At 34.0% G+C, this 25817-nt stretch overlaps 1 protein-coding gene across 5 annotated transcripts in view; it reads left to right on the top strand.

Annotated features, from left to right (window-relative positions):
* ATF7IP (activating transcription factor 7 interacting protein) overlaps window positions 1-25817 on the top strand; it is a 117098-nt gene that overhangs the window by 23692 nt on the left and 67589 nt on the right. The window contains exon 1 of one of the 5 annotated variants that reach the window (XM_082421985.1): window positions 364-13838. The exons of 3 other annotated variants lie outside the window; for them this stretch is intronic. The gene's annotated coding sequence lies outside the window, so the exon portion shown is untranslated. Of the gene's footprint in view, window positions 1-363; window positions 13839-13858; window positions 17835-25817 lie in introns of those variants that run through there. One more of the 5 variants, XM_082421986.1, reaches the window with a different exon arrangement.

The raw sequence follows: 25817 nt of genomic DNA, 5'->3' as shown, positions 1-25817 counted from the left end.
TTCATCGCGGTGCGCGGGCCTCTCACTATCGCGGCCTCTCTTGTTGCGGAGCACAGGCTCCAGACGCGCAGGCTCAGCAGTTGTGGCGCACGGGCCCAGCTGCTCCGCGCCATGTGGGATCTTCCCAGACCAGGGCTCGAACCCGTGTCCCCTGCATTGACAGGCAGATTCTCAACCACTGCGCCACCAGGGAAGCCCCCAGGCACTGTTTTGATGGCAGGCACACAAGATCCCTTGCCCTCAAGGAGTTTACATTGGGGCAGGGAAAAAAGGAAGAGAGAAGTAAATATGAGATGCTTAAAATGCTGAGATTGAGAATGCGGGGGGGGGGGGGGCGGGGGGGGGTGTAGGATGGGATAAGTAGTGCCTAGGTGAGCCCTACTCAGAATGTGTTCTGTGGATCAGTTCAAGGTCAGTTCTGATCAGTTCATCTGTTCCTGGTTCTCCATTAGATAACTGAAATTAAGAGTGTCTAGAAGAAAAAAAAAGTGTCTAGAAATTTTATATCAATCTAATAAAATAATTTTATATCAGTTAGATCAAATAAGAAAAAGGTTTAATTTATATGCCTTTTTTTCCAAATAATTCATTTTCATTGTATTTTACAAGAATATTGGTATGTAATGGATTGGAAATAAAACATTGGGTCTTTACCATTGTTAGTCTGAGAAACACTGAGCTAGATTGGTAGCTTCCATTGTTGGCACTTAAGCAGGCTGTAGAGAATTTGAGCTTCTTATGATTAATTCATTGTGAGGGGATTGTTTAACTTATTTGGCTTTCAAAAACAGTATCTAAATACTTGTTATTAACATTATATTTTCTGATGGACTAAAGGATTTTAGGTACTTTTATTCAAATAGTTGTGTGTATAAAGTAGAAAGAGAGAAGGAGGAAGCAAAATTAAAAATGGAAGGAATGCAATACTTAGATGATTTCCAACTCTGAGATTTTATGATCAATTGTTCTTTTGGTATAAGACCTTTCCTTCCACAAAGTGTTGCTTATACAGGGTCTACTATATGAAGTTACACCATCTTATTATGCATTTGTCCCTGTCCCTTCATCTGCCACTGGTGGGGCACAGATCCTAAGAAGAGAGTATAGTTGTTTGAGGAAATCTACTACTGCTTATCAAAGATAATGTGGGTAACATTTAGGATTATCCACATATTAGAAGTCTACCAATTTCTGTTGATATGTAACTTTATCATTCCCCTATTTAGAGCCTTATTATCCTTATTGTGTAGTAGGGATAATTTAAGACCTATGTTTTAAGACAGCTGAAAATAAGATTAAAAATAAGGAACGTATTTTGGATAAACCCTAGTTAGCATATTAAATACTTTTCATTTTATTACCATTTTAGATGTGGCACTAAACTAGTTTCGCATTTATTATTTGAAAATGAAATTTAATATATTTAAACTCAATAAAGTAGTGGAAAAATAGAAATGGAGGTATAGAACTATTTATTAGTAGGTCATTAAGTAACTATAAAAAAAATTTTAAACAGAGGACTTTCATAGATAATGATTCAACTCTTGCCCAGTCAGATCTGGCCAATTCAAACAATACACAAATGATTTAGGTTCAAAAAAGAATATGCCACACAGAATATGTTCTTGTGTAGATATTTGTAATATAACATGCCTGAGTTTTGATATTCAGTGCATGCTTTAGTAGTATTAACTAGTGGTAAATATGTTGAATTATTTAAACATCATAGCAGTGATACCTGAAGATGTATTGTCTTGTTATATTTGGTGAAACATAAAGCAATTTGGTTCTAAGAGCACATCTATTTAATGATCATTTACTATTTAAGTGATTAGTTAAATTTGAAAGGCAGCTGTAGAGTAGAATGAGGACAGCTTTTAGCTAATATGAATTATAGTTTGTATTTTTAATGATTGTTAAAAATAGCAGTCATTGGATTTATGTAATTATATTGGCCCATGCCACAAATAAACTAAGGCTTTTGAATATCTCTGGGGGTTAAAAATATTTTTGGTGGGGTGGGGGTGGGATTTCAGTTATATAAGAACTACAAGTTGATTTTTTCTTATTACCTGGATTTTAATCATATTAGTAAATAGATAACTAGATATATTCTAGAACCAGTCAGTGCCTGTTGGGGAACGAATGGGGGAGGGTTTACTCAGCAGTATTCTTCTTTAGTTTGGTCATGAAATGAGAACTGCTTTATGTAAATTGTTCTTTCTGGCGCCAGCTAGCTGTAACTGCAGTCTGGCTGTACTAGGGCAGCAAATAATATGTGTCATGGATTTTCTGTTTGGAATGTATAAGAATGCAGCCTCTTGGACTGAAAGAACAGAGTTGATGCATTAGAATAGGAATACTGAGACCTGCACAATTGCCAGTGAATATGTGGAATAGTAAGAAGCTATAAGCCTTTTAAGTTTCTATTCCGCTTTTATAGATTCATGCCTATTGATACTATTGGGTAATATGTGGGAGGTACCTAACTGCACACAGTTGCTGCAGACCTAATAGTTGGCGGCATAGAAAGCGATACAAAAGAATTCTGATTCTAGGCATCTTCACTTGCAACAGTCCTTTGGAAGATGTATGTTGAGTGTTCTGTGAGCTTCATTGACACGCTGTCTGATGTTTTCTGGCTTTTGTGGCTGATGGGATGTTTGCTGCACAAACTACACAACAGATGTGAACCACTGTTTGAAAGGAATTTTAATATGTAGCCAATCTACTGTATTCCTATTATTATTATTATTTTTAATGAATATTTACCAAACGAGGAATTCAGGCTCAAAAAGGCTGATCTAGAAATCTGCATTAGCTTTTAATGCTTATACAGATGAACTGAGTAGCAGTGGTTAACAGAAGAGGAAGTCTTTTTCACAGTATCAAGCTGCCCACAGGTAAGAGATTCAGGTCCTTTTTCTGTGATAACCCTTCTGCCTCCCCTCCCTCCTCAGGCCTTACATCTGTCTCTCACTTTTGGGAAGTTTTTCTTTGTTTTAGTTTTAGTAATACCAGGATTACTAGATTGTTTAATGTTAATTTTCAGGAGATTCTGAATGTCATATTTGGATTTGATTTTTTAAAAAATATTATTTTCGCCTTCTCAGGTTCGAATTGAAATTAACAGTGGGTGTCATATGTGAATATTACTCATGCATACAATATATTCATATTACATAGAAATCAGTTTTAGGTCTCTCTTCATTATAGTCCTGTTACTGTGTTCTCCGTTGTAGTGACACCAACTGGTACACATGGAGCGATGACATTTTGTAACCTTACTAAACTATAAAGTTTTAGTTTAAATGTACCCCTTTGACTTCATCAAAATCAGAATGCTTATGTTTTTACAAGGGGCTCATTGGCATACATTAGATAATGTGTGTGTATATATATATATATATATATATATATATAAATATAAATATATATAACATGGTCAAGTTTTCCCTACCATCCTCGTTTCCATTTCCACATACTTAAATGTATCACCATTTTACAAAGTGAATTTAAGAATTTAAAACTAACATGAGTGTATTAATTAGAAATTCCAGTGAATCTAATATTATATTTCTTAAGGTAGGTGAAAGGTACACAGGCATTTGTTATATTATTCTCTTTTTGTATGTCTGAAGAATTGCATACAAAAAAATCTCGTTGAAATAAAAGTAAAGAACTATATAAAATAAAGAATATATAATCATTACTGTAAAGATATGAAGATTTATGTTTATAAAGAAATGCATACTGATACGAGTATGGCCAATGATAAAATATATTACTGATTGATCTAATAATAATTTTAGGGGGATGAGAGTGGGGAGGTGAGGAGGTTGGATGAAATGAAGAGTGGTAGTTTAGAGGCTACCACTCTAGTGGTAGTTTAGAGAGGCTAGTTTAGAGAAGTGGAGGAAACGAATTAGATTAGGCAGTTCTCTGCCTTTGCCTTCTTCTCTGGGAGTTAAATAGCAGGTTCTTTCTGCAAACTGAAAGTGTTAGTTTTAGGTGGGACTTCAGTTCTCTAGATTCTGAAAGGTAGCTCGTCATTTGTTACTACTGTGTAGTTGAGTACTTAAAAAAAACTAGAGGCCAGCTGTGATAGAAGGCACACTCATGTTTCAGGGGCATGAACTATTTCCTGTTGCCTTTTGACAGTATTGCTAGGGATTTTTAAAATGATTGTTTTAATGTATGTTCTGTTGAAGTATAAAAATTTATGTTTGTGGGTGTGTTTCCTCTAAGTAAACAAATTCACTAGGATTGGAGAAATGCTGATAGTAGAAATATATCAATTTTGATTAATGTGCTTGAGGTTGGATGGAAGAATGAGATTGGATGTGTTCTCCTGGTGTGGAGAGCATGGTTGGGAAATATTTTCAGACTTTTCTTGAGCCATTGTTTGGGAGAATATTGGGCTGGGAAGACGGTGGAAATAGACTGACTGGTTTATATATATAGGTAAAGAGGCAAGGAGTTGTTAGACCAAAAAACAGAGGAATTTATTGATTGGTATTAGAGTTGGGGGGTTATGTAAGAGAAAGATGATGGAAAGTAGGACAGAGGAGTATTCTGTCTATAGAGAAATAAACCTAAAAGGAAGCAGGTAAGACAAAAAAATAAAGGCCATGAGCATAAAGATGTGTAATCTTTGAGACTGCTGAGGTTGAGTGTGCGTGATCCAAAAATCTGGGGGATAAAATTTGAATTTTTAGTTTTTGTGTTCCTCTTAGGCAACAAAAGTTATTTAGCAAGCAGTGTAGACTTATGAAATCTTCAAAGTGAAATGGACCTAAGTGATCTAGTAGTTCTAACATCACACTTTGCATGGGAGTCTACTGTTTAGTATTTCTGACAGGTAATTATCTAGTTTCTGCATCACCCCTTCTAATGACAGAAGAGAGAGGCTCTAATTTCCTAAGGCAGTTCCTTCTTTTGTTGGACATCTGAAAAAAATTAACATTTGCAGATTTTGAGACAAAATCGGCCTTTCATTGTTTTGTTCCTGCCCTCTACCTTGTGTCTGTCTCTTTCTCTGTGTATCTATCTTTTTTACATGACAGATCTGCACTATTTAAAGAAAGCCATTAAAATTCCCTTGTGTTTTCTAGGCTAAATATCCTCTGTTTTCCAACGTTTCCTCATACACTACATTGTTCTAGGTCCTTCTTTAGCCTAGTCATCCTCTTGTTTATCCCGCTGTTCCTAAAGGTCTCTCTTTATCTGTGATGCTCATAAGTAAATGTATTACTAAAAAATGTCCCTTTCCTCTGACTGTGTACTTCTGTTCAGCAGTTTAACTTTGCATTGACATTTTTGGCAGCCACCTCCCACTGTTGAATTTTACTGCGTTTGTGGTAAGTTAAAATCCCTCAGTCTTTTTCATGTATTCCATTGATAACATTTAATATATTTAAATATTTGAACCAAGAGTATTACCTTATATTTGTAGTTATATTTTCTTCATGATTTCTAGTATTGTTTATTATGCTTTCTTTAGATTCTCCTTGCTGTATTTTCCCCCTTTTAGTAGTCTTTTCAAAGAACTGGCTTTTGGTTTCATTGATTGCTTGCTGTTTTATTGAGTTTCCCATGATAATTTTCCATTTTTATTGTAATTACTTGCTTTGGGTTTATAACTTTTACTAGCATTTTTGAGTTTGTGCTTTTTTATTAATACATGCATTTAAGGTTTTCTCCAGAGTATCATTTTAGTTGAATTCCCTGGGTTGTATTTTGTTAATACTTTGTCATTTTTATTATTTTTACCGCTGATTTCCTCCTTAATCCAAAGTTGTTTTGTTTTTCTTCTTTTTTTTTTTTTTTTTTTTAATTTATAAGGAGATAACTTTCCCTCTCATTTCATTATTGTTTATCTAAATGTATTATGTTATGGCCAGAGAATGTGGCCTTATGGGAATTTTTTTTGGGGGGTGGTCTTGGAATTTATGATTTCCTTGTCACCACATGCACAGTCAATATTAATGTATGTTGGTTTTGTTCATAAAAAATTCGTATACTGGGTTTTTTGGATATACAATTCTATTTATTTTTCTATTTTTCTAGCGTGTTAATTGAGAAATGCATTTTTTTATATTACTTTTGTTTTTATCTGTAGATTTTAGAAAAAGGTGTGTCTTTGTGGGTTTATTAGTCTTTTCCTGAATTTTTAAAAGCGTGTTTTTTCTTTATGTGATTTGAAGCGATATTATTTAGATACATCAAAGATAATGTTTCTAGTGGATTGTACCGTTTATTAATTAGAAATATCTTTTTTGTCCCATTACTTGATTTTCAATTTGAATTTTTTTTTTTAATATGTTACATATATATAGGCTTTATATGTATACTTAACTTTTTTTTTTGTATTTTTGGTTAGCATTTGCCTCATGTATCATTTTTCACCTCTTAGTTCTCAACCTTTTATGCTATTTTAAGGTATGCCTCTTTTTTATAGCACGTATTTGATGATATTTATGTTTTACCCAGCTTGAAACCTAAGTTATTTTTAGATGATAGTGTTTTTAATTTTTGTGCCATATTCCACAATCTCTAAGTCCATTAACTCCCATTTTGTAATTATCTTGTATTTTGATTCCAGAATATTTGTTTTAAAGGTGGTGGGTCCTCAGTTATTTCAGTCTGCCCACGAGTTGTACTTGTTTTTTGGAGCATTGCTGTTTCCCTTATCCGAGTTCCTTCCTACGGCCTTTTGCTGTCTTATGTCTGTAGTATATCTTTATATAATTATGTTAGCAATAATCTGTTTCCTCAGTCTTTGCTCAGAAGTAATACCTTTAGTTTTTCTATCCTTGTTGGTTTTCTGGCAATAGGATTCTAGGCTAAAAATAACTTTTCCCCTGAACTTTGAGGATATTGTTGTTTATTTTAGCATTCAGTATTGCTGATGACAAGTCTGATGTCAGTTTAATTCTTATTCCTTTTTAGTTAAAAATGATTTTTTAAAAAACTCTCTCTAAGATATTAGTATTTACTCATATTGGTTTTCTGAAATCTTAACACAGTATGTCTAAGTGTTAAAGACTTTTTTTTTCTTATTTTAATTTAGTCTGTTTTGGTAATTAGTAGGCCTTTTCTATGGAAAACTTTTTTGGGGGGTGTGTCTGTGAATTGTTTTCTTACTTCTCTCCTTTTTTTCTCTATAACTCCTCTTTGGTGAAAGTTGTTGCTTCTGGGTGTATCCCCTATGCCTCCTTTCTTTCTGTTTTTCCTTTGTATAATCCCTACCTGCCCCCCCACCCCGAATTTTTAATTGATTGTACTCATTTTTGTGTTTGAGTTTTCCTATTTTATGTTGGGTAGATGCTGACCCAAGTGATTGTGAAGGAGGTGGTACTTGCTGCTCATGGCATATGCTGGGAATTTGTGTTTTGAATGGTAGCCTTCCTTCCCTGTCTCTTCTGGAGCTTAGTGTTTGTGTGGGTCACTACCCTTTCCACATTCATAAATGTCACTGCTGCCCTGGTTTAGCATTAGCATGAAAGAGATTGGGGGAAGTGGAATGAGCTTAACTGCTAAGATAAAAATCACATGAATGTGTTTTCATTTTAAAATTGAAACTGATATAGCAAGTCTAAGTGAAAGTCTATATATTCTACTCTCTTCTCCCTAAGTGAACTGCTGTAACTAGTCTGGCATTTGTCCTTCCAGACTTTGAAATATCACTTGAGATATTTCAGAGATTATATATTAAGATATATAAATGTTTAGAAATATATTATTTTGCATTTAAAACATAATTGCATAAAAACTGGAAACACTTATTGACTACTTATATGTCTGAGAACTTTCTACTTACATTCTCATTTAATCCCCATAACATTTTTATGAGGACAGGCATTATAATAGTCTCAATTTCGTAGATGAGGATGCTGAGGCAAGGAGAGAATAAATATCTTGGACAGGTAACTTAACAAGGACATGATCACACCAGTATTCAAAGAGGTATGTCTGGCTTCAGTGTTTGTACTGTTAAGTACTGTGAATTCTGTAGCTGCTTGTACACTTAATATTCATGCCTTTAAAAGAGATCTACCACATTCTTTACTTTTCTTAGTGTTCTTTATTCTTTACTGTGGATGCTGAAGTATTTTTTTTTTAACTATTAGTGATGGATGTTAAATTTGATTGTTTGCTAGTACAGTGCAGCAGTAGGTATCCTGATACATTACCTTTTTAAAACATATTATTAGTGTATTTAATATACATATCTCAAAGTGTCTTTGGTGTGTCAAAGTGATGCACAGTTCCTGCTTATTTGCCCCTGAAAATAGTTATGACAGTGAAGTCTTCTACCAGCTGTGTATGATGCTACTCTTTGCTAACAATAAGTAGTTGCCAATCTGATGTAAAAAAAAAAAATGTATTTTCTCTTTGTTTTGTCTTTCCCTGATTATTTTGAAGTTGAACATTTTTTCTAACTTTTTTAATGAGTTACTTGTTTGATTCTTTTTTTACTTTTCTTTTGAATTTTTTTGTCCTTTTTATTCACTAATAGATGTTCTTTTTTATTCTGGGAACTAATTCCGTATCACTATGCTTTTTTTTTTTTTTTTTTTTAAATGGGAGCGGCTCCTCTGCCACTGCGGCTGTGCAGTAGGCCCGCCTCCCAACCCCGGGCCACGAGCCCCGCCTATTCGGTGGTGGCGCAGCCCGGAGCTGGTCCCCCTGCCGCCCGCCGGCACGTGCGAGGCACCCCGACTGAGTGCCGCGCCCGGCGTGCTCGGAAGATCTGAAGATCAGCAGATCAGCACTCACGGAAGACCGGGCGAGCGGAGGAGGGAAGGAAGGGCCGGCTGGGAAGGGCCGGGGTGCAACCCCGCCATGTTTTTTATCTTTCATGTATTTCTCAAAACGTGTGGTTGCTTGTAGTACTTTTCTGTGCCTTCGAGATTTTTCTACATTGAGTCATATACCCAACATAGTTCTAATATTTCACATATTTTCACAGCTTCGTGAATCTTTTTCTTATATATTAATGTTTCTAGATACCTTTTTCTCTTGCTATTCTGAATTAAATGTTTTCTTCTTTGTATCTTTTTTGTTTGAGCTCTTACTGCTTTGGTCAGGATTTCTAGAACAATAAATGTGTGAATATAGTATTACACTTTTGTTTTTGCCTTTAGTGGAAATGCCTATGGTGTTTTACTACTAAATGTGAAGTTTCCTGTTGGTTTGAAGTAGCCACTATCAGCTGAAGGAGCAATCTTTATGTTCTTAATTTTCATTTTTGTCAGTAAATGAGTCTTGAAACATATTCAATGCCTTTTCAGGTTCTGTTGAAAAATGACAGTTAATTTTTAGGTTGTTAATACATTTCTGAATATGCTTAATTTTTTAATTATTAGAGGTGTTTAAAATGGAAAAACAGTGCAGTTTGGGGTAGAAAATTTCTCTTCATTTAGTATTTAACCAGGCCTACAGGGATAGAGTACTTCGATGAGAATGTATAGTTTTTTGTCTCTGGGCCTTCAAGATCTAGCATAGGAAGTCTCATTCATTTTCCTACAGACTGGGGCTATTCTTTGCACAGTATATTATTGAGTCAGTTGTTATGCCATTAACAGTGACGTGGCTAATCACATGTCTTCTGTCCTCCAGTAGAATAGCTTCAGAGTCTTTATTCCAACATTTAAAAGATGATAAAAAATTTCCTAGAGAAATATAACAAATATTTGGAAATACCAAAATAAGGTCTTTGATTCTGAATTTGTGAACCCTTGAAAAGAGCTTGGTGGCGTATTGCATTTATCATTGTATTTCTTTGGACTTTTTTTTATCCCCCACCACTTTTCTTTTCCCTTTCTTTCCTTTCTTCTTTTTTAAATTCTGGAGGCTCTAGGCTCAGTTAAATATTTTAATGTGGCAGACAGCCAGATTTCCAATAGCCCTGAACTCAGCATGTTGCTGTTTCTTAGCAACTACTTGTGAAGTCTTGTGGATGTAACTAACTGAATTATAAATAGGGTTATGAGCAGAAGTGCAATTGAAATTGAGATTGGTAAGAAAGGCATACTCTTTTTTTCCCTCCCATTTAAATTTGAGTTATTCTTTATGCAGAGTCAGTTTTTAGAAATCTGACTCATAAAACTTGGGTGTACTAACCCTATCAGGAAGAAAGTAAGGGCTCTGTAGAGGTCTTATTTGTAATCACACATCTGAAAGCCTTTTTTTGATTATTAGGATTAAATAGTCTATATTGGAGAGATGGCAGTTAATGGAAAATAGAGTACTTCTCCTAAGTTTCATGGTCATTCACGTGGAAAGATTACCACACATAGTATTACTGCCTATATTTTTTTCCCACATTTATGTTAAAATCTACATGTAACACTTAAATTTTGGCTATATTTTTATACTTTTAATCACATTGTTTCTTTAGTGTCTTAAAAATTGTCCTATAATAGTGACCATGTAGGCATTTGATAAATGCATGAATACACCAAGCTATCTTTGCCATTTCTCAGTAGAGCAGTGGATTTTAGGGTGGAATTTATTAAAATTTTATTTAAGAATCAAAATATAAGTATTCTCTCAGGTCTTCTAATTTGTTTTCCATTTATTCCAGATGGAAAATTTTAGACCTAAAGATTTTAAATGATTTGCCTAACCCAAATCTCTCCAATCTGTGTTTTTTCTGCATTATTCTCTTACTGATACAGATCTAACAGCTCTTTTTTTTTTTTGCACTCATGTTTCATCAGTTTATACGAAGTTTAATTGTATTCTGTAATTTAAATTAGAAACATACAACTGAATTCAGTAACAAGCACAATTAATATGAACAGATTTAGATGAGAGTAGAAGAACATGAGATCTCAGTATGCTTGTGGTTATCAATTGTATGTTCATAGAATGGGTGGAAAACGTCAGCTCATTTGGTCTGATGGTTAAGAGGAGAGAGGCTAAGAGAGTTTCCAAAGTATAGTGTTTTTTGGTCAGATCTGCAGATTTTTTTAGGTTCTGAAAGAGGAAACAAAGTGATAATCCTTGGTTTTGGGTATAGGAACTCTGTATTTTCTTAAAATACATCACAAACATTTGATACTAGCTTCTGATAGCCCAACCTGTATTAACTCAGCTTTTTAGGAACATTTGCCTGAAGCAAGTAGATTATATTCTCATTCATTGTTTGCCAGAAAGATTTCAGACTGGGAATGTAATTTTTCTTTTTTTGCTCCCTGGAGGGGTGCTGGTCCATTCTGAGTTGTATGCCCAGGAGAGATCTTGTTATCAAAAGCATAACATTTTTCCCCGTAAATTCTAACTGAAGAAAGATACAGATTTGCAGATAAGATCAGCTCAAAAAGTTGTGGTAAATAGAATTTTAGTTAGAGCTGCAAAGGGATAACATACTAGCAATATTGCTTTGCTACAGAAGAGAAAAATTATAGGTACAAAGAAGAATTTGAGTTTCCTCTGGGATATGAAAGAAGATTAGGTTTCTTCTTTTAGTTTAGTTGTATTTGTTATTAACGTTAGACTTCTGTACCCGTAGGCTAGGGCCACAGAACATCTGGTTCTCAGCTGACATTTTAAATTCCTGTGGGTTGTTGGAGGGGAGGGTCTACAGATGGGGAAGAGAATGGAGGGTGATGTTTCTGGAACGTATCTAAACTTGTCCAGGGCATTTTAGTTGCTGTACTAATTTTTAACACTAGGGTGCCATTGATTATTCAGTCCCCCCAAAATTCCGATTGGTGTGTGATAAAATGTTTACTTTGAATAATATTCTGCAAACCTCATGCTTTTTCTGTTCTCTTGAAATGAAACTGGCTAGTGTAAGTAAAACTAAAAATTATTATAACTGCTTTAAATGATACCTAAGAAAATATGAAGTGCTGAGATGTATATCTAAAGTGATATTTGACTTACATATCTGGAATTATAAAATACTTTTTCCCACTTCTTGTGCCTTGTTATCAAATTTTGACCCATTTGTTATATTCTTCCCCACTAATTGTAACTCATAGGTTAATTCATACTACTTTCCTTTGTGATGAGGATCATAGTTTATTTGTTCAGATAAGTAAACAAGATCTATGTACATATAATATTTACGTTATCTTAAAGATGTGAATACAGTTGTAGTTAGATCTGTATATCCAAGTCACATGTGAATACAACGTTAAGAAAAGTGAAGACAATAAGCTAAGTTACTTTTCATTCAGACCAATGTTTAAAATAATAGTATTTATGTTTCTAAAGGCATGGTTAAACTTAATTTTAAAATCTAGCTATCCTTAAATGTCTAGATTAAAAGGTTATACTACTCAATAGATTGCTCATTTGATGTTTCTTCATCCTTCACAGGAGCTCTTTTTGTTACTTAAAACTGTTCTGCGTTCTTATATGTTTTAGAGACATTGTTTCTAAGCTTTATTAAAATAAGTCCTTTACATGTAATTTTCATAATGAACTTTTTAAGACTTTCCTGGTATCAAATATATGAATTCATTTTTTGACCAAAGAGAACATTTTAAAGTTAATTTACCACATCACTAAAACATACTGATGGAGGGTTTGATTTAAGAAGTATATAGAACATGAAATTTGATAAATAGCATTTGTTTTACTATGGTTTGATTGTCTAACCAGCCTTTCATTTCAGCAGCTATAATTTAAATTTTTGAAATTAAAAACCTTTTTTTCCTTTCTTTTTCCTTTTCCTTTTCTCTTTACTTTCTTTTTATTTATTTATTTTTAAATTTGGTCATTCCTCAGTAGCCCGTAATCTTCATAGTTATTACATTAGACTGCACATTGTTTGCCATCTTTAGGAATTAAAATTTCTCTAAAGTAAATTTGTTATGTACAAGGAAACATGCATACTAAGCATAATTAGGTTGGAAAGTTAGAATGATGAACATTCTTTTATTTGGGTGACAGAATAAGAAAAGTCATGTGTTGTCAACTTTAATATTATCCCACATTAGACAAAATTGAAAACCCAAAGATAGCAGTATTTTACAGATTATATATTTACATGTTTAACTTTTACTTGACATATACAATAAGATAGTTTGTTTTCCTCACTGACAGGAATTGTTTTACTTTGATTGAGGAAACAATTATTGAATGTCTACCATGTGGAAGACACTACTGTATGTTGGAACAAGTTTGTGTCAAAAATAAATAAGGCATAATCCCCACCCTATTTAGAGATCTGCTTTGATAGATTATTTAATCTTTGTATTTTTAATACACAGTAAATAGTCTTTTACCCTTAAGTAAGATTCTCAAATGATCGCAGGGGAAAAGTGTTAGAAAAAAATGCAGTGGTGTTCAGATTTTGAGAGATTTTTAGAGGTTTAGAGAGGTAAGAACTATGATTAAAGTGCTTAATTTTTCTCCTGAAAAAAGAACACTTAAATATATATGTACATGCACACACATATGTATATAAGTAAAATAATATGGATAATGGCATGTAACTTGAAAGTGGCCCATTAATTTAGCTTAGCATTCATTTTTCTTTAATTGCCACTTAGTAAGAAAAAGTTGCAAGTTTAATATTCTAGGTGATGAAATGCAAGGTACATCTTTTTTCCCCAAGAAAGTAAAGTGTTTTTGCTTGTGGTTTTGCTCTTATAGTCACATCTATTCTGGGATTCATACTAGCATATTGTTTCTATTTTTAGGCTGTTGCCGGGCAGATTAAAAATTTCTCCCCTTATGATTGCCCAGTTTCTAGCTTTCTGATTGGTTACATGAACCTGCTCTCTTTAGCCAACCACAGTGACTATGCAAATTGTATTTCAGTTTCTGTTGCAGTGAGAGAACTGATAAGATGGCTGCAGGGGTTTTCCTTTGGGGTATGTTTATTATTTTAGAGGATTTTCATCATTATGTAGTAATAAGCAGAAGTAGATTTCTTTCAAAACGGTATTTTAGTTTTTGAAATGTAAAATCAACTATCTAAACAAGTTTTATGAGCCTTGAAAAATGTCTCTCATGTCAGATTAGATTAATTTTAATGGTGCTATGTATTGCATCCTGTCAGAGGCAGCATTTTGTGTAAGTAGGCATATGTTACTTTTTGTTAGTAAGTAAGCATTCTGACTCCTCAAAGGAAGACTGACCTCTGTATGTAAACCTGCTGTATTTGAACATGCCAGCATGTTAGTTTGCAATTCTGTCAGAAATATTCTAGATTCCTACCTTTGCTTTATAAAGAATAATTTAGCTTTTTCGCTTAAGAATTATTTTTGATTTTAGTTGTATGTATATAGCCTATTATTCTTTTAGTCAGTATTTACTAAGTAAGTGTATACTATATGCCAGACACTGTATAGCTCATAAATATTATTCCAGGCTACTTACTTTATTTTTTGTTCTTTTGTTAAATGACTTCTGAAGTACGTCATAATGATACCAGCATATTTTAAGATGTTTTCTGACAATGTAGCTTGGACACTTAAAATGTATTAATCTTATGCTAAATACATGATGAGTTGTGCGAAAGTGTTCCATTAAACATAGGTATTTCAGTCAATTTATACTAATTATTTCTTTTTTAAAAATATTGAAGTATAGTTGACTTACAATTTTATATATTTCAGGTGTAAAACATATGATTCGATATTATTATATGTTGCACACCAAAGTGATTACAATATTATTGACTATATTCTCTGTGCTGTGACATTACTTCCCTGTGACTTATTTATTTTGTAACTTGTAGTTTGTACCTCTTGATCCCTTTCACCTGTTTCACCCATCCCCCCATTACCTCCCCTAATAATTATTTCTAGAAAGATACATGTAAAGTACTGGTAAATACAGTGGCAAGACACTTCATATTGAATAAAGACAGTATTGATAAAATGTGACAAAGCTTTATGTAACTCCAGAAAGTTCAGTAAGTATACCTCATTTATAAATATTATCATTAATTACGTGTAAGGCCTTTTGGTTATAGTGCCAGTTTATAATAAAAGGGAATGCTCCTGCTTCACTTAAGACTTCCTAGTCCTTTTGGTAAAGATGGTTAATTGCATTTTCCATGTGTAGAAGACTTTATTCGTATATGTACCTGGAGTGTTCATTTGCACCATGCTCAGTACTGTTTTTGTTGATACAATTTGTTTTGTTCTTTTATATGAGTATCTCTTGCCCATTATTACCATCCTGTGAGATAAACGTATCCTAGAATTATGTCCCATTTAGGAAAGGGAAAAAAAGTAATTGGCTTATCTAAGATGAACACATGGAGAACAGGATTGCTGTTATTTTCTGTATATTGCCTTTTATCACTAGTATAATTACACGTATACTTGTTGGCCTAGAAATGTAAATTCCCTAAAGTAGGAACCGGTACTCAGTTCTTTTGGTATAGTTGTTTTGTCCATCTTGAAAGTGTGACTCAGTGAAAGTCATAGGTTAAAAATAAATGAAAAAATACTCAACTCTAGTTTTGCTATTTAAAAAAAAATAACAGGTTTATTGAGATGTAGTTCGCATACCATACAGTTCACCCGTTTAAAGTATATAACTCAGTGGTTTTTGAAATATTCACACAGTTGTGCCACCATCACCACGATTAATTTTAGAACATTTTTATTACATTATAAAGAAATCCTGTACGTTTTAGCAGCCATTCCTCATTTCTACCCCAACCCTCAACCCTAGCCAAGGCTTTGCCTTGAATCAGTAGATCAGTTTCGAGAGTAGTGACATGTTAATATTAAGACTTTTGATTCAAGAGGTTAAGGTATCTTTCTGTTTATTTAGGTCTTCTTTAATTTCTTCAATGTTTTGTAGTTTTTTAGAGTATTAAGTTTTGTACTTTTTATTAAATTTATTATTTTTGATGCTGTTGTAAATGGAATTGTTTTCTTAATTTCATTCTTAAATTGTTCATTGCAAGTGTATACAAATACAACAGTTTTTTTAATATCTTGATCTTATGTCTTGCAACCTTCTAGACTCATTTACTGGTTCTGATACAATTTTTAGTGGATTCCTTAGGATTTTCTATGTACAGGATTTTATCATCTGCAAGTTGAGGTAGTTTCACTTTTTTGTTTTCAAGGTGCATGACCTTTATTTCGTGTTCTTGCCTAATTGTCCTGGCTAGAACCTCTAGTCAGTGCCAAATAGAAGTGCTAAGAGCAGACATTTTGTCTTGTTTTTGATCTTAGGGTGAAAGCTTTCTGTCTTTCACTATCAAGTATGATGTTAGCTGTGGGTTTTTCTTAGATGCTCTGTATAAGATTGAGGAAACCCTCTCTGGTTTGTTGAGTGAGTTCTGTTGTTATTTGCTTGGATGACTTAATGAAAAGTTACTTTTAAAAAGATACTTGAATGTTTAAGAACCTCTTGGTAATACTGTTGGAGCTAATATATGAACCTGTCTGCAGGGTGGTGAAATTGAGTGTGTACTGTCAGAACTCATTTACTGTGTGGATGGGCCTTAGCAATTATATTAAATGACTCTTCCATTTTCAAAGAGATAGAGAAGAAAATTGTGGTAAATACAGTATAGTTTATCGCTTAGCATTTTGAATGCTAGAACACTCCCTGGTTGCAAAATTTAAAGGATGAAATGCATAAGAAAGGTTCATATGCAATGAAGACAACTCCATGCTGAAATTGGGTGTCTGTTGACCTTACTAAGTTAATTATTATCTGTGTAATGGAATGAATGATAGCAGCATGGTTATTGATGTATTAATTCAGATGTAAAGTTGAATTTGTATAACCTGTCACTTAAATAAATGGGAAAAGAATATGCCTTGGTTTAGGGCCTGACATATAATTACCCCTTGATAAATGTCAGTTCCTTTTATCCCTTTAAGGTGTGTTGTTTCATTAATGAAAAGGGGAATTTATAATATAGAAAAAGTATAAGGTATGCCTGGGAATAATAAACATCAAGTTCAAGATTATGCTTATCTTTGTGTTAAGGAGTTGGGGATGGGGAAGGAGGAGTATGCTATCTGGTAGTGTTATACAGAGGGCTTTGTTTTTAATTTATCTGGATAATGGGTACACATACGTTCATTATATCAGACTTTATATCTTGCATGTTCACTGTATTTCATAATGAGAAATTAATTATAAAAGAGCATCAGTATAGCTAGACATTAGTAAAATAATACAAAATTTGAGCTAGAATCAAACTTAGCAACCATCTGGTCTAACCTCAGTTTTACAGTTGAGCGACGTGAAATCTAGAGAGTTTCGGTGATTTATCCTATGACAACTGTTATGGTAATGCTGGAACATGGAGTAGATTCAGTTTTGTTAGTTTAGAAATCTTTGTTGTGCTAAGATTTTATAATTATGTATTTTTGAGGTGTGGTAGATTATATAGTTCACTGTTATTCTTGTTCTGGTAAGATTATATATCCCTGCCTTTTGCCATGTGACATGAAATCTTTCCCCGTGAGAGCTTTTTTCTTGTCTACCCTCTTAATGTCTAACTTGGCTTTAGCCAATGGAATGTGAGTGAAAGTAGTGTGTACTATGTCTAAGAAAAAGCTTTAAAACCATTGTGTACTGTATGGTTCTGTCATTGTGGATTTTTTCTCTGCCACAAGACCTGGAATTGCAGGGGGTGGGGGAACAGTTGCTGCTCCTTCAGCCTATGACTTAGAATGAAGAAGAATCTTAGTTATTAGCCAATAAAAATTTTTTTTTCATACTGCATTATCACCTAGTGAAAGCTGACTGACACAGAAAGTAAGCTCTCCGTTCTTTCTCCTTAGGTTGGGTCAATAAGAAAAGTAAGAGCTGTTTCCTGGCATTTGAAGGATTTACATCTTTCAACTTGTCCTAAATCATTCTGAGTGTTTTAATTCACCCAGGTAAAGTGTGAAAAATTTTGGACAAGTGGTTCTTAAATTCCTGAGGAAATAAAATACATGGCCTTCTGTAACTTTACTCATTGCTGGTGGAATTTGGTGAGTGGGATAAGCTAGTGGGTAGGGCTCTGATGGATAACTGGCTAATTTTCTAAGGGGGTGTAATTTGGTAAGTGTGTTCTAAAATTGCATTTGTTGGATCAGGTCAATTAATTTGACTTTGCCTGTATAACAGAATGATCCCCAGAATGCACTTGGAGAAGTGATTTTAAGGTATCTTGCATTTTTTCATGTAGACTACCTTAGAATTTCTCAAAAGATCAATATCAGTGAATGCAACAAGTTAGACTGTAGTGACCATTCTGGTTTAATGTGCATAACCAATATTGATTTGCTCCTGCTTTGTCCAAGGAATTGTTGGTAAAGCAAACTCCCTGTTTCCTAGGGGATATTCCATTACATATTTTTATATCATTAGCTTGATGACAGGCAGAAGGGGTTATTTGTTGTGTCAAATATTATGAACATTCAATACTTTACTGAATTTGTGAGTATTAGGTAAGGAACAGATTTCACCAATTAACGTTTTTTAAAGTGTGGTAGGAATAGCCATTGACAGTGTTTTTATGCATGTGAGAGAAGAACCATAGCATAGTAGAAATGAAGAATTGTGAGCTATAAGGGACTCTGGATCCTCAAGTAAATATTGCCAGTGCTTTGTGAGTGGCTGGGAGAGAGAAGTTTGGAAACAAGATGAAAATCTTTGCGGGAATTTTAACAGAAGTAGTGATTTTGTTTTACTACAGTTTTAGAAAAATAATTATTGACAGAGATGACAAGATATCCAGTATTTAAGAGAAAAATTTAGCAAGTCTGTATACTAAATTTGAGCAGATAAGTATCAAGAGGATGAATCACTGCACTAGAAGTCTCACCAGTCTTCATTAATGGGCAGTAAACAGTACACAGATTATTAACATTTACTGTGGAACACACTGATTCTTCTTTATGGTTTTATTTCCAGGACTATTGCAGAATTCTCAAGTAAAATTTAGGAATGCAAAGTAAAATCACACAGTTCTCAACTGACAATGGGATTCTTAAAGAACTCAGTAGCAGAGCCTCTAGAGGCTAGGAATCCTCAGCATAAAGTGATTATTTAGGAGTAAGCCATTATTAGTCAAGCCTATTGACTAATATTTATTTAAGCCATTTAACAGAAACTCAGATCTGAATAAAAATTATTTTCAGCATCCCATTATTCAGAATAATGTTATTTATACTAATGTCAGTTAACAGCATGAATTTAATTGGAGTAACTGTGTCAAAGAAGTGTCAAGTCCACTTAAATAGCTTTGCTTAACATTTTGCAAATTTTTGCTAAAGTTTTATTTTTAAATATACTTCATCAAGTATCCATACTTTGAATTAACATAGTGTTTTATGTGTGTGTGCGCGTTTTGACCCTACAGTCCTGGTACTTAACTATTGTTTTGTTAGTTAAGGCAGTTCTTGGAAAGCAGTAGTATAGATCCTTGTTTATTTACTCTGAAAAACCCGACCATAGACCTGTTATTGAAGCAAAGAATCTGGGGGTATATTACGAATATGTGTCAATTTCATCATTCACCTTTAATTTCACACCGTTTGGATTCTTGGTAGAGCACTTGCCCTCATCTGCTTCCCTTGTTGCCGGGCAAGGTACGTGTTGCTGATGTCTGATTGGTTTAGGCAACTACGGCTTTGAGCCAATCAGACAGTGAATTTCAGTTCTCTCGCAGGACTGAAGCATTCAAGCAGCTGCTGATTTATTTTTCCTATGGGGAGATTATATAAACTAAGAGTATGGCTGCAGCAAGCTCCCTCTTGGGTGTGTTTGAAAAATTACAGGGTTTATCTGTAATTGAAGGAGAAAAAAATGAGGTTTATTTAAAAAACTTGTTTATTACTAAGAAAATTTTATAGGTAGTAAATTTGAGGAAAAAAAATTCTGATGACAGATTTCCTATTTTTATTTTATAATTTTACATTTAAAGGACTGTAGAATGATGTAATATAGGAAAAATTTCCCTTCAATTTACATGAGTATTTACTATGTAATATACACATTTGCTTTATTTCTTCAAAAGGGGAGAGCTCATAACCTTTTTGTAACCTGCTGCCAAGGGCAGTTAAGGAGAAAAGAATGTAGTAATTGTACTTACAACACTTAATACAGGTTATCAAGAATCACATTTTAATTTCATTAGATGAATCAAACTAAATAAGTGCAGTAGACAACAAAACACTTTATAATGCTATCCATAGTAAACCTTTGGATCCAGAACACAATTAATTTTTGGAATTGGAAATCTGTAACAATAGAGGTAGGTGGGTATGAAAATAATCTTGTTAGTTGTTTGGATTTAAGGTTTTGCTGGATTTTTAGTATAAATGTTTTATAAACATTAAGGACTATGGAATTTTAAAAAGAAATTTACATTTGAATTTTGCAGATTCTAACCCATTGTGTAGAAAAGTATGTTCTTGTTATGCATTGTCCATGTTTGACTCATTCCCCAGGTAGGGAATGGATTTATATTTCTGGAAACATTCTTTAAATGAAAATAAATAAGATTTATACCTTTTATCTTATTTTAATTTATTTATATGGTATATTTAATGTATATTTATGGACTTAGAATTTTATGCAATTATGTTCTAGATTACTTTTATCAGACAAAGAACCTCACTGAAGTGTTGTGAATCCAGGTTTTAACTATGTTTTTCTGACCTTATTGTCTGTCTCCTGTTGCTGGGCAGGAATCAGAATGCTGGCTACTGATTGGCTGAGCTTGTGACCAGCTCTTGAATAGCCACTTAAATTCTTGAGCTTTTTGAGCAGGCAGATTGTAGGCTAGGACATTGCAGCTTTTGGTAATACTTCCCTTTGTTGTTTCATAGCTTAATCTCTTTGCTAGAAAGAAGAGTGTAAAGGAGTGGGTGGAGGGGGATGAAGCAGAGAAGAAAATAATGGTTTCACTTAAGAAGAGGCTCATTGGGCTTTACTTAAAAATAATTTACACAAATTTCAAAAAAAAATTCCAAGCCATAGAGACTTATTTGCAGGTAACACACCCTTCTTGGTTATTTAAATATAAATTCCTTTAGTAAAGGTGAAATCCTTGTTAATGCTGTAGAAAAAGTTTTTTTTTTTTATAGTGATAGTATTTCCCTAGAGTTCTTGAATCTGAATATATAGAGTAAGGACCCAAAAACACTTTTTTCTTACTGTCTTCCTCATGAAAAAATGTTTTCAGGAGAAAGTAGTTCATCACGTTTTACACATTCACTGCTAGATATGGCAGACATTTTCTGCTGTAAAATATAAATGCTTTTTCCTGTGAAAATAAATTACAGTCTTGTGAGAGCTTCATGATTCTAGTGTTGCCACCTAAAAAAGTAGTATTTCTTTTGTCAAATAGTTTTGTGAATGGCGTCTCAGTTCCAGATGATAGTATTTAAAATGATCTTTAGAAATGTTTTGTCCCGGTAATACAGTCATGGAGGCTTGTTTTCAGGTAAACACACCCTTCTCTAATGTGTGTCTTTCTTAAATATACATTGCTCATGCAAAATAGATTTTTAAAAACTTAACTGTTGATTGGTTTGCATAGATATGGCTGAACTAGTTTGAACTGGTTGTTCATGCTACTTCCTTATTGCTTTGTCTGTTATTCATTATACTTAGAACCCATAAAAAATCTTGTAAATGGCTGTAGTGTGCACCCTTGTGGGTATAGATGGTAGTTATTCTGTAATTCTTTGTATAGGTAGTCCTTTAGTGTAGAATTGAATGGCAGTTTTGTTGATAAAACCAGCTTGCTTTGATAACATTTATTTTTATTAAATGTTACTTGGTGGTGGCAATTAACATTGAATGTGATGTTTGCATGTTGCATTTTCTAATTCATATACAAAATCCCAGAAGTATTTAAGAGAAATTTGTTTCAGATTCTCTAGTTTATGCCTAAAACCATTCTGAATATACATAGACAATTATGATAATAACATTTATTGAGTGCTTACTACCTTCTAGGTGCTTAATGTATAGAATCTCATTTAATCATTATTACAACCTCTGTGTCAGGTACTGATATTCCCTTTTTAAGGTGGCTGAAACTAAACATTGAAATGCTAGGTAACTTGCCCTCTGTCACATAGTATATCGGAGAGCTAGAATTCAAATCCATGTTTCTGTTTGCAGAGTTCATGTTCTTAATGGGATTACTAAAAATTAGAGCTAGAATTCAAATCCATGTTTCTGTTTGCAGAGTTCATGTTCTTAATGGGATTACTAAAAATTAGAGCTAGAATTCAAATCCATGTTTCTGTTTGCAGAGTTCATGTTCTTAATGGGATTACTAAAAATTATGAAAATATACTTTTTTTTAGAAAAGAGGAATGTTTGCTTTTAATGCAACTGGCAATAACTGCCACTTATGCATAGTAGTTGAGAAATGTGGCTGTTATGAGGTCAAAGTCCAAAAGAATTGCAGTTCAGTGTTTGAAAATATTTAAAGGGTAACCATACGCCTTGTACTGTAAATTTAATCCTTTTGTATGTTTGGAGTCAGCAAGGAAAAGTGACTACAAAATTTGCATTGTATCTTTGCAGAAAATTTTTCAGTTAGTGTGAGTTTCGAATGGATGGTAGGTGGGAAAAATTTTGAAGTTTAAATTTTAGCTGCAGTTAATAACCCTTAAAATAGTGCCTATGATAATTTTGCATTGACGTTTCTTCTCAATTTTAAGGTAATTTCTGTAAATAGTTTCACTTAGCTCCATAATTTAAATTAAAAACCTAGAAAGACCAAGAATTATAAGTAAATGGCTTAAAGTAAGAGAATGAATGCAGATTTTATACCACAGTCTAGAAGTACTGTGACAAAATGGTTGGTTCTCAGGCTTTATTGGCCTCCAGCAAATAGGCTGGGCCATAGTTTTATGCCTTTCAGCTAGAGGAACAGTGGAACACCAAGAACACACCTGTAATTGAACAAGTTGGGTTTATTATTTGTTGCAGTGAGAGAATGTTCACCATGGGGAAACAGCGAGGCATATCAGTAGGAGGATGTTAGAAAAAAACCTGGTAAAGGATTCAGTTATAGTATAGTTGGGTTTTGGTGGGGGGGGTGGTTTGAGGCAGTAGAGCCTTACTCTGTATTAGGTGCTGTCAGAAAGCAGGGGCAATTCTATGCTTGTGTATCTCAGTAACTGTTATCTACAGGGAGGACAAACTACAGCGAGGATAAAGCTGCAATTGATAAAAAAGTGTAGCTATCACTTATTTAGTCAGAGAGGGAGATGTTTAGTATTTTACGGGATGCTGGGTTGCACAGTGACCTTGTCTAATTTGAATGGTGAGGTCGTTTTATGTCCAACATGATTTAGCTATAAGCATCAAATCAGTTTATAACAACACTGAGCTTTGAGCCTTAGGTAAGTTCCCAGACTTCAGAGGCTGCTTTTTTCCCTTCTCCAACCAAAGCAACTATATCCTAACATCATTCCTACTCGTAATGGTGATGTTAAGTGAATATCCAATGTAAAATTAATATTCTTGATTCCGTATATCTTAGTCCTTTAAGGACGTTTGTTTTATTCCACTATAGACTGGCAACATTGTCTTTCTCTAGGACCAAATCTTTTGTTTGCCTTACTGCACTGACCAGATGTTAGCACAGAAACAATGATAGAGAATATCCTTATCTTAGTTCTGATCTTATTTTACCATTAAGTATGATATCTGCAGTTTTCTTTGTAGATAATCTTTATTAGATTTGAGTTGTTTCCTTCTGTTAGATTTCTGAGAGTTTAATTATGAGTCAGTGTTGAATTTTGTCAAATGAATGAATGTTCTGTGTCTGTTGAGATGATCTGTTGTTTATTTTCATCCTCTATTCTGTTTATGTGGTAAATCACACTGCTTGAAAAAAATTTTTTTTCTTAAATAACAGAAATGTATTGTCTTACATTTCTGGAAGTTAGAAGTCTGAAATCAAGGTGTTGACAGGGCCATGCCCCCACTGAGGAAGCTAAGGAAGGGTCTGTTCCACACTCTCTCCCAGCTGTATTTTTCATGCAGCGTTCTCCCGTGTGTGTGTGTGTGTGTGTGTGTGTGTGTGTGTGTGTGTCTGTGTCCAGATTGTCCCCTTTTTATATGGCCACTGATCATACAGAATTAGGGCCCACCCTAAAGACCTTATTTTAACTTGATTATCTCTGCAAAGACCCTATTCAAATAAGGTCACAATTTGAGGAATTAGGGCTTAGGGCTGTAATGTATTTTTATCAAGTGGACATCTTGGTTGGGCCTAAAATAAAGCTATAATGCTTCGTGACTCACTCGTAAATCTACATTGCTTGATTTTTTAATATGAAATTGACCTTGTATTTTTTTAATGAGCTTCACATGGTCATAGTGTATTACCTTTTAAAGAAACATACTTTTAAATAACTCACAGATGAAAGAAGAAATCACAATGGAAATTAGAAAATATTTTAATAGAACAACAATGAAAAATGACACATTAAAATGTAAGATGCAGCTAAAACAGTGCTTAGAGGGAAATTTATAGCTTTATATGGATACACTTACAAAAAAAGGGAAAGATTAAAAATTAATGATTAATGTTTAGCATGTTGAGGAACTGCCAGACTGTTTTCCCAAAGCAGTTGCACCATTTTACAATCCCATTGCCATTGCAGGAGAGTTTCAATTTGCCCACATTCTTGCCAACATTCATTATTTTCTTTGATATAGCCATCCTGGTGTGTGTGAGCTGTTATCTCATTTTGTTTTGATTTGCATTTCTCTGGTGACTAAATGATGTTGAGCATCTTTTCATGTTTCTTGCTTATTGGCTATTGGTGTATCTTTTAGAGAAATGTCTGTTCAAGTCCTTTGCCCATTTTTATTTTTTATTTATTTTTTTTTTTAAAGATTTATTTTTTTATTGATTGATTGATTGATGGATTGATTGCTCTGTTGGGTCTTCGTTTCTGTGCTAGGGCTTTCTCCAGTTGCGGCAAGCGGGGGCCACTCTTCATCGCGGTGCGCGGGCCTCTCACCATCGCGGCCTCTCCCGCCGCGGAGCACAGGCTCCAGATGCGCAGGCTCAGCAATTGTGGCTCACGGGCCCAGTTGCTCCGCGGCATGTGGGATCTTCCCAGACCAGGGCGCGAACCCGTGTCCCCTGCATTAGCAGGCAGACTCTCAACCGCTGCGCCACCAGGGAAGCCCCCCCCTTTGCCCATTTTTAAATTGTTTTTTTTGTCGTTATTTTTCAACTGCAACAATATTTTATATTCTGTATTTTCCAGATGCAAGTCTCTTATCAGATACATTACTTGCAAATATATAATAAATACAGTTGACCCTTGAAAAATGTGGGGGTTAAGGGGGGGCCGACCATCCGCACAGTTGAAAATCCTCGTATAACTTTATAGTTGTCCCTTCGCATCCACAGATTAAACCAACTGTGGTTCAGGTAGTACTGTAGTATGTATTTATTGAAAAAATTCCAAGTTTAAGAGGACCCATGAAGTTCAAACCTCTGTTGTTCAAGGGTTGACTGTATTTCCTTCTGTTGTGTCTTTTCACTGTCTTGATAGTAACCTCTTATTAATGTGTTTACAGTTGTTAATTTAGATATTCATGGTTGCAAATGTAATCTTTCCTTATGTTCCTTAATTCTCCCTTCTTTTTTTCCCCTTATCTCTATACCTCTCTCCCATTCCCCTACTGCTTTCATTCTCTTAATACTTTTATATTTCCTTTGACAGCTACTTTTTTATTTCACGTATTTTTTTTAATGCTATCTCCTCCGGACACTGTGAATCCATTAGCTTACTGAGAATAAAAACTAGAAATTAGTCACTTTTTTCCTAATACTGCCTAGTAATTGATCTCCTGTGAACTGTATCTATTATCAATTTTATATT

The sequence above is a fragment of the Balaenoptera physalus genome, assembly GCF_965194825.1.
Source record: "Balaenoptera physalus genome assembly, chromosome: 13".
In the NCBI taxonomy this organism is placed as follows: domain Eukaryota; kingdom Metazoa; phylum Chordata; class Mammalia; order Artiodactyla; family Balaenopteridae; genus Balaenoptera; species Balaenoptera physalus.
The sequence above is the reverse complement of the archived record's forward strand: the minus strand, read 5'-3'. Positions and strand labels throughout refer to the sequence as shown.